This window comes from Colobus angolensis, unplaced genomic scaffold, assembly GCF_000951035.1.
Source record: "Colobus angolensis palliatus isolate OR3802 unplaced genomic scaffold, Cang.pa_1.0 Scaffold153, whole genome shotgun sequence".
Classification (NCBI taxonomy): domain Eukaryota; kingdom Metazoa; phylum Chordata; class Mammalia; order Primates; family Cercopithecidae; genus Colobus; species Colobus angolensis.
In genome coordinates, this window is record NW_012114633.1 from 2,197,252 (window position 1) to 2,211,015 (window position 13,764).

The following is a 13,764-nucleotide window of genomic DNA, read 5'->3' on the forward strand; positions in this document are numbered from 1 at the left end:
ACTCAGTCTATGTGATGAGTCAAGATTCAGTGAAGTAAGCTGGGTGTCTGTAAAGGATGTCCCTGCACAGTATGTATCCCCACGTCTTCTGTTCATACGGTATATTGGATTTGTATTCAAAATACACAAGTGTGTGATCAGCTACAGGAGGATTCAACAAATATTTAATAAAAGTGGTTATTGCAAAATTATGGGGTAATGCTGGAAATTCCCTGTAAGTTTTAAAAAGTCCAAACAAACAACTTTATCAGGTTATTGGTTTCTAATAAGATCTTTTTCTTAATCGTAATAGGTACATGAATAGATAGATGATAAATAGAGATAGATATAGATAGATAGATAGATAGATAGATAGATAGATAGATAAATAGATAGATAGATAGATAGATAGACAGATAGATAGATTTTAAGGAATTATCTCACATGATTGTAGCAGTGCAGGTCCAAAATCTGCTGGCTGGAGACCCAGGGAAGAGTTGCAGTTCAAGTCTGACAGCTGTCTGCTGGCAGAAATTTCTCTTCATCAAGGGAGGTCAGTTTTTTCTTCTATTAAGACCTTTAGCTTATTGGATGAGGCCCACCCACATTATGAAAGGTAATCTGTTTTACTCAAAGTCTTCGGATTTTAATGTTAATATCTTACAGATATACTCACAGAAACATCTAGAATAATGTTTGACCAAATATCTACCATGCCTAGCCAAGTTGACACATAAAATTAACCATCACAAGCTGTGAGTATTCGTGTATATTTAACTGGATTATCCACTTGGTTTTTTTTGCATTGAGACAGTGAGTATACTTATTGAGTTTGTAACAGGAAGAATGTAAATGCTATGACTTGGTTGTTAAAGAGCACATCTAAAATATACAACAATTATTTATGGTCTGTGAACTCCTATGGCAGCATCTGGCCCTAAGTTTTATAGATCAGTTAACACCCTAAAGTTTTGTGGTGTGTTGGGTTGTAGTAAGATGACCAATTTGTCCTGGTTTTCCTGGAACATTCTTGGATTTAGTACTGAAAATTCAATGCCCTCCAAGACCTTTCAGTCCCGGGAAAACCAGGGCAAATATTGCCATAATGGGCTGTACTAAAATCCTTCCTACTTCACTAAATGAGCAAGGATTTAGGAGGGGTCAGTACTGGCCTTAAAATGACCTGTGTTTGAGTGGGTGTGAATCACTTTATGATGCCTTCTATCACCCCTTGGAAGGAACTCTAAAATAAGCAGGGGACCAGCAATGGGACATTATCCCTGGGTGACTTTATCATCTCCTGGGGGCACACTTTGCCATAAAACAGTCTTGGCAATCTCCCATCCAAAATAAGGTTTAATCTCTTTATTTGTTTCTGTGGACTCTGAGGACAAAGGTCAGGACCTCTCTATGAAGGTGGCTTGCAGCTGACACTAAACCACATCCATGATTGGTTCTGCCCTTCTCTAGGTCATAGGAGCACCCATGACAACACAGGAGTGGGTTCACTAGGTGGCCAGAGCCCTCCTGCACAGCCACAATATTCCGCAAGGGCAAAGAACACCTCTGTATAACATTTGCTTGCTTCCTGGAGCCATTTGCTTGTGGTATGTAAAAAAAGTTTATGAGTCTAAACATGATTTGGGGCCATATATGAGAGCCATGGAGTTCTTGAATTTTGAGAAGACGGAGAGGAGAGATGTGGTGATGTTGATACTTTATGAACCTCTCACCTCCTACTGACTTGAGCAGCTTCCCTTTCATTTATCTTACATATTGAGCAACCACACCAGGTTTTCTCTAAAGATTGTGTTCTTTTTATTGCTGTAATGTTTTAAATAAACTAAACTAAACTAAAATAAACTAAAGGATACAGAATATTTACCTGTATAAATATATTTATAAATTCTTTAAACCACTTGAGTAGTGAAATGATCCCACTATGCAAATCCTCAACGACATAAACATTGGTATCTTTTTCTTTCATTTTCAAATACAGAACTCTCCTTCTCCCCCTTTTCTAAATTTAAAGTTTGAGAACTTCAACCGTTAAGTTCAAATTCCAGCTTTGCATTTTCTAGCTTTATGATTGTGGCAAGTAAAATGAAGCTATTTGAGCTTCTGTTTCCTTATGTATAATAAGAGTGCGATTGTATTGACCTTCTGGGTTCTGTGGGGATTAAATGAAATAATGCGATAAAGTACCTGGTATGTGGATAATTAACAAATAGTAGCCACTATTCTAGAAAATTGAGCACCAAACTTCACAATCATGCTTCGGCATACCTCTCTGGTCTAATCTCTCAATATCCTCCCACAGTTCACTTTATTTTGGTTTGGGTAGCCCTTAAATGTCTGGCAGAGGCTTAAATAACTTCTAGAATAAATAATTGAGACATTTTCTGAAGCCTTGCTATGGGTTTGCAGAACGGTGGCAGAGGATGCTTGAAGTGTGAACCTGTAATACCATGCTGCCCAAGCATCTCTTCTCTACCTGTGATATGCTGTTTCATTCACTGGTGGTCTCATTTCTCTTTTTCTTCACCTGAATAATCTTTAGCTTTCCCCCAAAGTTCAGCTCAAATGTCACCTACCTGGGAAAAATCTTCTCTTCCTCTCCTTTCAGTCCTGGGATTAGAGGCCCCTCCTCTGTGTTTGGCCACAAAACACGTCATAGAGGACTGTAAGCCTCTGTTTAAGTATTTCACCCCTCACAAGACTAATGTAGCAAACATTTCATGCTGTCTTTATGGCCAGGGTACTCCCAGGTCCCTGGCTGGCCATGTTGCATACAGTGTGGCCATACCTGCCCTTTATCTCCCACCTTTGGTTGAAACTGACTAGAGTAGTTACGAGTAGCTGACCCAAGGTCTTCTCTAGGAACCATAAGCTATGACCTGTCACTGATGGCAGTGGCTTCAGTACGATTTGTGCATCAGTATTGCCACTGGAACTTAAAAAAATACAGATACTGAGCTTTCCATCCTCAAAGATTCTGAGTCACTAAGTCAAGGATGGTTCCACGCACTGGTATTTTTTTAAAGCCCCTCAGGTGGTTCTGATAAGCAGCCAGCTGTAAATGACTCTCTGAAGTAGCATGGAAAGAAGAACTGATTTCATTAGATTCTCCTTTTTAAAAAATATTTTTTAATTTAAAAAATTGTATTTACCCAGAAGCATTCAGAATGTCAACAAAACAGCTGCAACTTTTTTTTTCTTGCAGTAACAGAGTGATGTCCAGTTAACAGAGCAGCAATTATTTCATATAGGCTGCGTCAGAGACAACTGAACATGAAAAAAATGACCATCCCCATGTATGATTAATTTGTGCTATGGACCAAGAAGAACCTGCTTTAAATTTCCATACCATTTACACCCCCCCATACTGTATCAGCCAAGGTTAGTGGCTATTGAAAATGCCAATAGTAGAGGGCTATCTAACTACACAATTGATAGCTTAACTAAACAAAAAAGACACTGTACAGTTTAAAAACAAATCTTACACAGCCTTACATTTCCTTTTTATTTTTCTTTAAAAGGAGTGAGTTGTATGAGGGTTAAATGCTTTATAGATAAGGAAAAGAAACTGTGCTAAAACCAACTTATTCAACGTCATCTTCTTCTTCACTGTTTCTTCATTTTCCTCATCTTCCTATTCTTCCTTCATTGTCTTGCTTTTTTTCAGCCTTCATGGCTCCCTTTTTTGCTGTATCAGGCTTTTCTTTAGCTCGGTATGCAGCAATATCCTTTTCACATATTTCCTTCGGCTTAGCAGCCTTCTTTTCATAAGGCTGCTTGCCATCTGCAGCAGTGTTATTAACGTCTCTCCCAGTTTCTTTGCTACGTCATCAATGGGTAGGCCAGGATGTTCTCCTTTGATCTTGGTAATACTCAGAACAGAGCAAGAAAAAGCCCAAAAGAGACCTCTTGGGGACACTGGTTTCCTTAAACTCCTCTTTTGTTTCCCCTTTAGGAGGGATTAGGTTTTCATTTATCTTTCATAACAGGCCTTGTCTGCCTTTGCCATGTCTTCAAATTTTCCTTTCACTTTAGCAGACATGGTCTTCCACTTCCATGAGCACTCCTGAGACAACTCTGAGAAGCCAACCGAAGGAGCTGGATGCTGCTTCTTGTGCTTCCTCCCAGCAAGTCTGTACAGAGAATGCATATGATGACATGTTGCCTCATGACCTCTTAGGATCTCCTTTGCCCTTGTTTAACATTTTTTCCTTAGCCACTAACAGAGTGGCCCAGTGCCTGTCGACTCTCACTTTCCCCAGCACTATTTCTGTGGAGCTCAATGTACTGCAATGGCCATGACAGTGGGAGCCAGATGCTGCCTCTCATTAGATTATCTTTATTGGAAATTTGAACAGAAAAATATGGAATGAACTTTATAATGAACAGTGGAATGGGAAGTGAGGGAATTTCAAGGGAATGAAAGCTATGGAAAGTCAAAGGCATGTATCATCTTGAGTTACCAGGGGGCAGAAGAAGTTGGCCATTATAGAGAGGAGAATGGAACTGATGTGTAGAACGAAGCTGATACCATGAAAAAGCGAGAGACAAAAGACAGATATAGAGTGTCTCAGAGAAAAACAGAAATAGAAAAAATAGAGGCAGAGAAAAAGAGAGAGACCGAGAGAGAAGCAGGCAGATGAAGAGATAGAAGTAGATAGAAACCTCGCTCAGAACTGCCACCATCAGCTTAATCCCCCAAACTAGAAACCTCTGCAGACATCTCCCTTATCACCCACGTCCAATGTTGTCAATTCCACCTTCCAAAGATGTCTTCGAGGGCTAGGCAGGGTGGCTCATGCCTGTAATCCCAGCACTTTGGGAGGCTGAGGCAGGAGGATCATCTGAGGTCAGGAGTTTGAGACCAGCCTGGCCAACATGGTAAAACTCTGTCTCTAGTAAAAATACAAAAAATTAGCCGGGCATGGTGGCAGGCACCTGTAATTCCAGCTACTCAAGAGGTTGAGGCAGGAGAATAGCTTGAACGTGGCAGGAGGCAGAGATTGCAGTGAGATCGAGCCACTGCATTCCAGCTTGTAAGATAGAGAGACTCCATCTCAAAAAAAAAAAAAAAAAAAAAATCACGTCTTGGAAACATCTTTTTTTTTTTTTAAATCCTGCTGTCACTGCCATCCAGATCTTCGTATCTTCGTAAGTACTTGCTGGGACTATGGCAAAAACCTCACAGCTGGTCTCTCCCTGCCCCAGTCTATTTCCAGCACTGTTGCAGATCACACCATCTTACACTTTGGTAGCCAGGTCTTCAGGCCTGATGAAACCTGCCTCATCTCCTCTCCCGTGAGTGCTAGGCTCCTCCAGATCCCATTCTTCTGCCACAGCAAATCAGGCCCTGACCTTTGTAAATGGGATTCTCTTGGCTTTCTCTTCTGCGTTGGGCAGTCTTCTATCCTGCCTTTAAAATCTGGCTCAAAAATACCTCAGTAATGCCTTTTCACCTCTTTCAGGCAGAGTTATCTTATGATAAAGTTCCTACCTTTCCCATTACACCGTGAGCTTTTTTTTTTAGTTATCTGTGAATTCCCAGGGCACAGCAAATGTGTGTTTTCATGAACTAAACTTGTGGAATTTCAGGTAATGAGGGAGCCAGGACACTACTGGGTGGGTGGCCAGCTCTTATGATTCTGCCCCCAACCTGTTCCCCAGAGCCAGTCCCTAGATTTTCAGGCTTTTGTCTTCATCCACGTTTATCCCCACAGATCCTCTGAAAGCTCCAAACAAAATTTTCCCCACAGCTTCATGGTAACCTCAGCAGAGGCTCCTAGAGGTGACAGTTCTGGGATGCAAAGAAGGGCGAATGAAGTAGGGCAGCTATTTGTCCATGTGAGTATTTGTACTTCCTTGACACACGTAAGAGCAATTTCCTTCCTTTTTACTTTGAATCCTAAGAAAATGCCTCAATTAAAAAAAAAAAAAAAACTTAACTTTGGAAAGAGAGGATGTGAATTAACTTACTTTCCATGACCTGAACCACTTAGAGCTTCCAACAAAGCTTTGGGGGGAAATCTGTATTTAATCAATGCTGAAACAATCACTCTGATGCAGAAATGCATGCAAAAAGAGCAATTTCTGACCAGCTTTTATTTGCATATTGTATTCCTTTTGACAGTGATGACAAATGGAATAAGATTTTTGTTCACTACAAGAAGCTCAGTAACATGTACCAGGGCAATTAACTTGGAAATCTGTGAATAAGCATGATTCAGGGGCCTGTTGAACATCAACTTGAGGACTCATGAATCCTGGTTGCTTCCACTGGCTGAAAAAATACTGTAAAATCTTGCATTTTGCAGTAAAAAAAAATTCATTGTGGTTGTGACTCCTACTTGAGTCACATGGTATCAGATGGAAAATGAGTAGGAAGGAAAGGATCGCTGCCAACTTAAAGGAGAGAGTCTAGTCTGGACAGAGCATTTTGTAGGACACAGATTTGATAGTAAGCCAACTATTTTAAAAATCTTCATTCTTGCAAGCTAGCACATGACCTCTTTCCTAAGGGTGAGGAGACTCCAGAGGTACATATTTGCCATCTGGAGTGGACTGTGCAATTAATCTAGAAACCTGCATCATTGAAATTAATCATCATGATGAACAAGGAGAGCATGCTGGGGCAGGGAGGTCAGTTTCACTTGATAAGAATAGAATGCACATTCTAGCTGGGAATGTGCTGACATTCATTGCATTCAGGAAAGTTCTACACAAAGCCTCTCTCTCTGGAGAGGATTCCTGAGAAAGAGAAGGGCTCCCTGTGTGGCATAGAAATGAGAACCCCCTCAAAGCCCTGACTTTTGAAGGTGTCCAGAATCACAGTGATTCAATGCCATTGGATACTGCTCTTTTTCTTCCTGGAAGGGAAGCATCAGTCCATCAGTTCAAACCCCACAGGGTTTTCCTTGTTTGTCCTAATCACGTTAGAAGCAGAATGCCTAGTTAGTAATCAAGCACCAGTTGGAGATGTTTCCTACCAAACGTATGGTTTTAATTTTGAAGCTCTCCATTCATTGTTCTTTAGCACTATAAAGGGCTTGTAACCAGCTAACTGCTTCTCCTACTTTGGTCTGGGAAACTAAACACAAATCTGGCTTAAACTTCAATTGGGTTAGGGTCAAATTTTGTTGGTTTTTGTTAATGTTGTTACTTATTTTTGAAAGAGGCGTGGACAAAAGAAGGGCAAGAGTTGGAATGGTGTTTGAAGCCTGCTTGTGGTGTTTTGGGGAAACAGGAATATATCCCTAAAAAAGATATTTCCTTCAATATGGAAAAGAGTTCCTTATTGTTTCAATGGAGCTCTTGAAATCTGAAATGTTTAGGGAGCAGTAGAAATTTGATAGGGGATCATAGACTCAAGGGGATGAGAGAAGATTTGAAAAGACATAGAATATAACTCCTTGATTTAGTAAAACCATAATTGGTAGTTTTCCTTTAATGAGTCACGGCCAGGAAATAGATATTGTAGATGAGTCTAGGTCCTTGCACTTCTCAGCTTCTGTCATTTACAAATTCTACTTTGATGTCTCTGAAGATGACCTCTGAATGTGCTTAAGCAGAAGAAATGGCATCAAATAGAACTGGTTTAAAATCCCTGATTTGCTACTTAATTACTGTTTGAGCTTGCATAAGTTATTGAACCCTCTAACCCTCAATTTCCTCATCTATAAAATGGGATAATAATAACTACCCTACAGGGATCATTTTAAAACTAAATTAGATGATGCCATATAATATTTATATCTATATTCCTACTTTCCACCGTACACAGCACAAATTTTTTAAATAAAATAAAAATAAAAATATAATCTATAATATTTGAATGTAAATTTAAGATAATGGATGTAGTTTTGCTGAAATTAAATGCATTTACAATGTGAATTTGAAAGTTATATGAAGGTTTGTTTGAGTTTAGTCAGCCTATATCATCAAATTCCACTGTGTAAGTGTCTGGAATTTAATCAGAACCTGAAGAGATCTCTCAGCCTGTTTGCCATGGCATAATGGGTTGCCAGGTGCTATTTCACCTCTGCTGAGACTGTTGCTTGGATCAAAGAGGGCTCTTGTTTATCCAGCTCCCTATGAGACCGGGCAGGGTCACTGGTGACCCACCAGACTGAGCTCAGCCAGAGGGAACCTGTGTCTTGGTGCTCCACTGTGAACAGTCTCATAGACACCCATACTTGAGTGGGCTTAGGGACCCATACCCTTCTGAAATCCACTGAGATCCACTGAGAAATCTTCAACAGAGGAGTTATGTGTTAACTTTATCTTTTAGAGGACTCATGTTGGCAGCAGCTTGAGGATAGGCTGGAGTGGCTAAGAATGACAAGGGAGTGGCAATTGGATCGTAGAAATACTTCAAACTCAGGCACCTGGCATTTAAAACACAGCACTTCCAAGCGTCACCAGCTTTACCTGCTTCTATTTTCCAGTATGAAGCTTCTGCTCCTGCCAATATGTCTGTTGACCTTGTTGACCTTCCCTGAACACACACTGGGTCTCCCTGCCTGTTCAGCCCGTACTCACGTCTTTCTCTTCACTTACATATTCCCCTAGTCCTTATCAAAAATCCTAACCATTCTTTTAGGGTCCATCTTCTTCACTCAGTCTTTCTTAGTTTGTTCAAATTACCTAATATGATTCATAAATTACCTTGAATTGAGGTATTTACGTTCCATACTATGACTTGTCTCTTCCAGCAATTGGGTTCAAATGTGATGGCAGGCACACCTCTTGCACAAGTTGGTATCTTACCTGGTTTTAACTTATGATGGCTCACTGTTCAATGTTGGCACTCTACAATTTGCTGAATAAATAGATGACTAAATAAACCACCCATTGACTCATCTTATAGGCACCTCTATATAGCTGTAAGGGAATTATTTAGTAACTGCTTAAAATGTATCCAAATAGAATGTTTTACATTAGGTTCATAAGTGAAAAACAAGCTTGTCAGAGATCTTCAAATGAAGCTTATTTAATGAGTTATTTTTTTTTTAATCCTATACAATAATGGAAAACCACAGAAAGTGGATGTGATGGTAGTTTGAGAGCAACATTTTAATGGTTTATAAGAAAAGTAAAAAATAGAAGTGAACAATAAAAAGACTGAAATAATTTATCCTCCATATGTTTTGTTTTATGTTTGCTTTGCTTCTGGACAAGACACAAATGAAGTTGCAGATAAAAGATAGCCCTTTTAGTTGGTAAGAACAGGGCCCTGATTAGCAGCAATATACTAAACTATATAAAGCAATGAGTTTAAAGGTACTTTAGGAAACCTGAGATCTTCAATCAAGGCTGCAACTGTAAGTTTTTTTAAAAGCCACAAAAGAAGCCAAGTCTTTAGTAAAAGGGCTGTTTTGAAACATTAAATTTTATTTTAATTTCTGTCCTAATTTATACCAAATCTTCAAAGTAATCAGTACTTAGTCACATCTTAACTGTTATTCTTTTGATAATTTTTTTAAATAGAAAAGGCAGTTCTGATTAGTTAATGATCAAAATGTTTTTCAACTCTTCTATTATGACTCGGGAGATGGCAAACTATGTCCATCATTTTAATTTTATTTATTCCTAGTAAATTACCTTACAAAAATAAGGCATTTAATATGTATTTGGTGAGTGAGTGAATGAGTGAATAAAGAATGAAGAAATGATACTATCACTGAGTGACAGGTCTTTGAATGATGGGCTCAGATTCTCAAAGGAATTAAACAATCTTCATAGGCTCATGCTTGGAAATTCCATTTTTTAAAGGACAGAAAATGGCATAAAATCCTAGATGATCTTTTTTATTTATTTATTTATTTTTTTGAGATAGAGTCTTACTCTGTTGCCCAGGCTGGAGTGCAGTGGCATGATCTCGGCTCACTGCAGCCTCAATCTCCCAGGTTCAACTGATTCTTCTGCCTCAGCCTCCGCAGTAGCTGGGATTACAGACGAGCACCACCACACCTGGCTAATTTTTTAAAAAATATTTTTGGTAGACACGGGGTTTCACCATGTTGGCCAGGCTGATTTCAAACCCCTTACTGCAAGTGATCCACCTGCCTTGGCCTCCCAAAGTGCTGGGATTACAGGTTTGAGCCACTGTACCTGGCCCCTACATGATCTTATTCTCCAGGTATTAGGCCCCTGGTTCCAGGTCTGTCCTCACTTCTGACCTCTACCTCCTTTGTTCCTGCTTTGAGACTCCAGTCTTGCCATGGTTTCTTAGGCTTAGCTCTGTACCTGTGCTCCCAGATAGCTCTGGTCCGAGCTCTAATCCACAGATACAATTTACCTATTGTTTGTCAATAGATTAAATTGTTAGATTAGTCTGACGGGAAATGTTGTTCACGTAAAGTCAATATCTTGTTCTATTCCCATTATTTATTCAATGTGACAATTTTTTTCCCTTGCTATAAAAGTTGAGCTTAGAGGTCTTTAATTTTCAGAACCAAACCTTTTACCCTTTTATTACACAACCATTTTATGCTGGCTCTTTTCCCAGTGTCCTGGCACTTCCTTAGTTCCCCATGAAATGCTAAAGAGCTAAAGAGTAACAGATGTAACCCAGCAAAGGCCTCAACCAATTCAGCAAGTACTCTGTGAAGTACGTCATACTCCTCATAAGTTTGAGCACAGCTTCTTTACAACCACTCTACCGTTTGTCTCTTGCTCTCTTTCTGCGGCTCTGTCCTTATCTCTAGTTCATAGTTTGGTACTTTTTTTCTTTTTTCTTTTTCAGATGGAGTCTCCCTCTGTCACCCAGGCTGGAGTGCAGTGGCATGATCTCGGCTCACTGCAGCCTCCATCTCCTGGGTTCAAGCGATCCTCCTGCCTCAGCCTCCCAAGTAGCTGGGATTACAGGTGCCTGCCACCGTGCCCTGCTAACATATGTGTTTTTAGTAGAGACAGAGTTTCACCATGGTGGCCATGGTTGGCCAGGCTGTTCTCAATCTCCTGACCTCAGGTGATCCGCCTGCCTTTGCCTCCCAAAGTGCTGGGATTACAGGCATGAGCCACCATATCTGGCCCATAGTTTGGTACTATCTTACATTGTATCAAGGGTACAAAGATATGACTAGGTCTAGTGACGTATGTGGGCTTTGCTCAATAATGTCTTTTATAGACAGGGGAAGAGGCCACTGAAAGCTTCAGGCCTACATGGTTTTTATCTTACACAATTCCCACAGAGAGAGAGTCAGAGAGACTGGGTCCTACCACCAGTCCAAAAGTATGAGTCACTGTAGGAATAAAGTGCTAGATTGAGACTTCTGGTTCCTTGACAATAAAGATCAAAATGAAGTAGGTATCCAGCAGCCATTATGGATAATTCTAGTGTCTTACTCTCAGATATTATAAAATTCACTTTGAGAATTTCAATTAGCCATATATTTGAACATAAGAGGAAAATATATCCAGGAACAAGGTTATTATAAAGACCAACACCCAGGGCTGAGAAACCAAGTGTTTCAGCTGTGCTATTGAATAAATTCCATCAGGTGAATAAATAAGCCTGAAACAATAGCCCTTTCTGAGCCAGAGTTTACACAATACAGTACACAGCAAAGGTGAAAGACTCTCCGCAGGACGACTCTTTAGGAGTTTTCTCCTGTGTTGACCTTGTCTTGTCAAGGTGTTCTCAGTGGTAACCCAGCCTTGAGTTTTGCACAGGCATCATTTACAAGAGTTAATTGCCTCCCACCAGATAGCATTTACTCCACTGGTTATCTCCAAAGGAAAGAGCAACACTGTGTTGGAAGCTCGTGTTTAAGTAATTAAGTAGGGCACAAGTACAGCCAACTAAAACAGATTCAGTGCTCTGGCAGTATTGCAGAGAAGACAACAAAATCAGTGTGGTTCCTACTACTTGGCCCTTTGCCTTAAATGAAGTGTTAGATTCCCTATCTAGAGATTCTGCCCTTTGCTGGAAAGACCAATTGACTGGATGATCTAATCATTTTGCTCCCTTTGCCAACCTGTATGTAATCCATTGTCATCATTATTAAGCAACATCCACTGGAATTCTCTGGGAATGGTATAGGAAGTTAGAAATACAAACAGAGGGAACACAGCTTTCCCCTATGATGTCAGCTTCTGTTTTAGCCTAAATACTTTTAGAGGATATCCCAGTTAAGCCAGACATCTTGTTTACAATGGGGCAGTATTGCAGAGTGTGGGTGAGAGGACAATGCACTCACAGTACAAGCTACCACTGTGCAGTTGATTCTGTCAAAGTCTCATGTTACAGCTGATTAACTGGCTGCTTCTGACAGGGCCAAACATGACAAGCTTCTCCACCCTGAGAGAATCTGCAGACGGAATGCCATCTAAAAGGGAGCCTAAATAGACAGCTCTTTGATACATTACCATGGATCTTTTTGTCCCTGATTTTTATTAATCTTTTATATATAGAGAGCAGCACTTGACACGGATGACTACTGCCCTTGTGATTTCCTCGTGGGTTTTTCTAAACCTTGGAGCAATGAGGAAGTGAATGCAGAGTCTATGCCTTTATATGGGAAGTGAATTGGATTATTAGAGAAAATTCTCTGGAAAAACCGACCAACCAACCAGCAAGCAGTGATGGCTCTAGAATTTCCATAAAGGACTTAAACGGGGCAACTTTTTCGGGACAGCCAGGGAATTTGTCTTAAAGTTGTATAGCAAAGAAACCACCTTTACCTAGATAACATGGGGTGGTATGGTGGATATTGGAGACAGGCAAGAGACCTCTGAGCTATCTCTTGTCATCACCACCCTGTGTAAGTTTGACATACCTAAATACTTAAGGAACAAAGGCTTTATGTAAATTACAACTAAATACCCAGGTGTGAATCTGTCCAATGTCACCATTCAGGTGCTCAGGTTAAACAAAGACAAGAATAAATCCTCACAATCTTTTCACGTGAGCACTATTGCTTGCATCCTTTCTTCTTCCACATCCGTCCTGGTGTAAAGTAAGACTGATACATTTGCCATAGCCATAGAGCAAGTTGGTAGGGGTCTAGTTTATTAATCCTATAAACCTTGTGACATCTCAGGACAAGTGATTATACAATCACAGATGCCAAAAGGCTAGAGACTAAAACTGGTCTTGTTTAAATGTGAAAGGCACTCTCTTACAGAAAATCTCAAAAGAAGCTTCGGTTTTTAGTCGCTCCATGAGTTGGCTTTCACGTGAGAATAGTGCCCTCTGGTGCTTTTTTAAGTTCCTGCCTCCAAAACTGGCTAAGGAAAAGAAGTCCTTTGCAATTTGACCAACTTTAACAATTTATGGGAAAGGACTGACTGTTGTTAAAATAGTACTTTCCTTTTCCATTTTAAAACTGTGTTCTATGCTGTAAGACTATTCCCCATTGCTCTCATCTAGCATAAAACAAAGAATTTGTACTCCACCTGGAAAGATTAATGGAAGCAATAGTCAAATGGAAAACATGCATTTATTCCAGCTCCTCAACAATGATGTGACTCTGTGAAGCCAAACAATTCTCAAGAGAAGGAAGATACCAACCCTTCATTTGTAAGATTGAGTTCATTATTTTTACACTGAGTGAAGCTACAGACATAGGTTCATCTTCTGTGGAAGAATCTAATGTGGAAGAATCCGCTTTATTTCTTTCTCTTGCCTGATTGTCCTAGCCAGAATTTCCAATACTATATTGAATAGGAGTGGTAAGAGAGGGCATCCCTGTCTTGTACTGGGTTTCAAAGGGAATGCTTCCAGTTTTTGCCCATTTAGTATGATATTGGCTGTGGGTTTTTCATAAA

At 40.0% G+C, this 13,764-nt stretch overlaps 1 pseudogene; it reads right to left on the reverse strand.

Annotated features, from left to right (window-relative positions):
• Positions 1-3,511: 3,511 nt before the first annotated feature.
• On the reverse strand, positions 3,512-4,202 carry LOC105507816 (annotated as a pseudogene).
• Between the last annotated feature and the right edge of the window lie 9,562 nt (positions 4,203-13,764).